The sequence below is a fragment of the Suricata suricatta genome, chromosome 13 (assembly GCF_006229205.1).
Source record: "Suricata suricatta isolate VVHF042 chromosome 13, meerkat_22Aug2017_6uvM2_HiC, whole genome shotgun sequence".
NCBI classification, from domain to species: domain Eukaryota; kingdom Metazoa; phylum Chordata; class Mammalia; order Carnivora; family Herpestidae; genus Suricata; species Suricata suricatta.
This window is the reverse complement of record NC_043712.1, coordinates 87,690,228-87,693,650: the sequence shown is the minus strand read 5'-3', so window position 1 is coordinate 87,693,650 and position 3,423 is coordinate 87,690,228.

Here is a 3,423-nt window from a genome sequence, read left to right as displayed (position 1 = left end):
ATTCCAGGGAGGGGGTTGGAGCCCCGGCTGGGCCCCCAAGGCCACATCGCAGAAGAGCCGATGGGATTTTTGGGAAATACACCTACCGCTTCAGACCCGCCTGCAAGCATTGTGTTCATTTATTGTCTTCCTTGCCCGTCCCGCTGATTGGAAGGCCCAATGCCGAAATGAAAATCATGTCACATTTTGACACAGGGAAAAATTACTTGATTGACTTCAGAGGAACATTAAAATTTTTTTTATTTACAAGATTTTAAAAAATGCTTATTTAATCATGAGAGAGAGAGAGAGAGAGAGAATGAATGGGGGAGGGACAGAGAGAGAGGGAGACACAGACTCTGAAGCAGGCTCCAGGCTCTGAGCTGTCAGCACAGAGCCCAATGACGCGGGGCATGAACCCATGAACTGTGAGATCATGACGTGAGCCGAAGTCAGACACTCAAACAACTGAGCCCCCCAGACACCCCAAAGGAACATTTTAATAGAGGAAAGAAGACATAAGTCTCTGGATTGGCGCTAAATATTTAGGGGCAGGTGTTCCTGACTCTCATTCATTCATTCAGTCAGTCACTTAAGAAAACTCAACAGATATGAAACAAGGTTGTGATCAGGGGCCAGAACCTGCTGTAGGTTCCAGGGACTGAGAACCACATGAAAGCCACACCCTGTGCTCCGGCTGGGGAGTTTCCGTGTGGCCTCCGGCAGTGACATCCGTACTCGTACTGAGTGTGTGCTCCACACCATCGTGGAGGAAGGCGTGCGAGAGCTTCCCCGTCCCTACAGCAGCACGTCGGGGCCCGTCTGCAGGCCGGCTTCCCGTCTGTGGGCTCAGGTTTAGAGAGGACGGGGCACCCCCCAGGATTCTCCAGCTCCACGCCTGCACCCATGCGATTGTGTGATTGGCCCCGGCCGCCCGTACGGTTGTGTGATGGGGCCCAGCCCCCTATAAGGGTGTGTGGCGGGCCCTGCCCAGGTCACCCACGCTGTGCTACCACTCCAGGCCGCGTGCGAGTCGCCAAGCCTGGGCAGGACACGAGCGCGCTGCGTCCTGGGGGCGGTGGCCCAAGGCAGGCTCATCTCGTCTCAACAGCGAAGCAGACAACGTCAGGCCCCAGACCCGAAGTCAGATGCCTGTCAAGGGCTCTGTGTAGGACCAGCCTGCAGGTGACAAGTTTACTTACTCTCGGCTACAAATGACTTCCTTTTTCTGGGAAAAAAGGCCCACTGTGGACATGAAACACTCCTTCCAAACAACTTAGTGCTGAGCTCAGGCCCGGTGACTCCATGTCAAGGGGACTGTTTTCCCATGAAATGCTCCACGGGTGAAAAATCAGGGGGAAGAGCATTGCACAGACTTTTGGAAGTGGCTTGTCTCCAGTGTAGACGGGCTCTTTGCCACACTCCTTGTGCAGCTGGAGAGCTAGGCTGGGAGCAGGCGTGGGTGGGAGGGTGTGAGGCCCCTCGGTGCCACAGGCGGCTGACCTCGAGTCACTGCTTCTCGAAGCGGACTCTTCACGTGCCGGGCCGGCGTCCCGGGTGTCGGGACAGTGTCACAGGGCCGGCAGCTCACACAGCAGAGATCTACTGTCTCACCGTTCTGGAGGTCGAGGTCAGGGTCACGGTGTCAGCAGGTGTTGCCTCCTTCTGAGGCTGTGGGGCCACATGGCCCAAGCTCCCCCAGACCTCGGGCGTCACTGGCACTCCTCTGTGGCTGGGAGCCTTATCCGCCATCTCTGCCTTCACATTTGCCTGGTGTCCCCCTGTGTGCGTGTCCATCTTTGTGTCCAAATCTCCCTGGTTTATAAGGACCCCAGTCATACTGTATTGGGGCCCACCTTACTGGCCTCATTTTAACCTGGACACCTGCAGCGCCCTATTTCCAAATGGGATGGCTTTGTGGACTGGGGGCTAGGACCTCGACATACCTTTTTGGGGACACAACCCAAAAAACTGAGTGTCCTGAGGGTTTTCGTCTCACTCAGGGCCTTCCCTCCCTCTCCCCCAGCTAACCGGTCCCCTAGCCACGTGCGTAAGCCAGGGCCCGGCCTCAACTGCTTTCACAAGAGGAGCTGTGCACCGTGGGTGGGACCAGCACCGTGTCCCCTCCCCTGGCGGGGCGGTGCAGAGAGACCCTGGCCGGCAGGGACGCGTGCTCCTGCAGGCACTGGGTCTCCTCCCGAGGACATGCTTGGCAGCCTGTGGCCTGCCTCAGTGGCCCCCAGAAGCCCTGGATGGCTTCCCAAAATAGACCTGGGAGCCCCGTTGAGGCCCGTACCCCTCAATCACACCCAGGTCTCCTTGCAGACGGCCGGAAGTGACTGAGGATCTCCGTGCCCCGGGGTGGCCTAAACCCCAGCCCAGCTCCCTTGCTGCAAAGGGGGAACATCTGGGGGTGACTGAGGCTCCCACCCGGCGCTGCCCTTCCCTCCTTGCAGCCCTGCACTCCCGCTACCCCAGGGCGAATCCTCAGTAAGTCCCGGGAGCACAAGCCCCTGCCTAGGCTCTGCCCCGGGGAGCTGGGCGTGGGCCCCAGAGGGGGTTTGGATGACAGGCCTGCAAGTGAGCCAGCAGGGAGGGGGGCCGTACACCCTCCACGCACTTGGTCTCGATCAGACACAGAAGCCCCCGCCCCCCGCCCTCCGGCCCCACCGGGGAGCTCAGGGATGCACCACAGGTAAGAGGACCTCACCAAGGCATGAGGTCAGGCGGTTACAGACCAGGGGTCTGAACTCAGGTCTGTCACCCCAAAACTGTAAGGCTGTGCCCATGGCCTTGGGTGAGGGGCCTCACGACCCTGTGTCTTGGGTTCCTCATCGTGAAGCTGGGGATGTTGTCTGTGAAGACTCATGGTCGGGTGCACACGGAGAACACCTGTGAGTGTGCCCGCACTCACACACACGTGTACATACATGAATCTATGCCTACACACCATGTCCGCAAACACCGCACAGTCCGAATCGGTCCCGGCGGGCGGTGAAGCTCTCATCTCCGGGGAGCGTGCAGGGCTGAGCGAGCAGGGTCGCAGAGCCCCTGGCCCCTCCTCGGCTGAGGAAGCCACCTGGACGAGCTCGCGTGTGACGGGGCTACCGTGGCGCTCCGCTCCTGGGCGTCCACGCCGCGGGGAAAGCAAACCGGCTGGCCCCGTGGGGACCCAGCGGGCTGTGCACCAGTGGGTCCTTGTCCACGGTGCTCATTGCCGAGCGTGAATCTGCGCTAGAATCACTGGGGCCCCCAGAAAATTCTGGCGGGGGACGTCTGGGCTGCCCCTGCGTCCTCATTTATTATTTTTAATTATTATTATTTTTTAGAGAGACAGCGTGTGTGCACGTGCACGCACACACACTAATGGTGGAGGGGCAGAGAGAGTGAGGGAGAGAATCCCAAGCAGGCTTCATGCTTAAAGCTGAGCCTGACGTGGGGCTC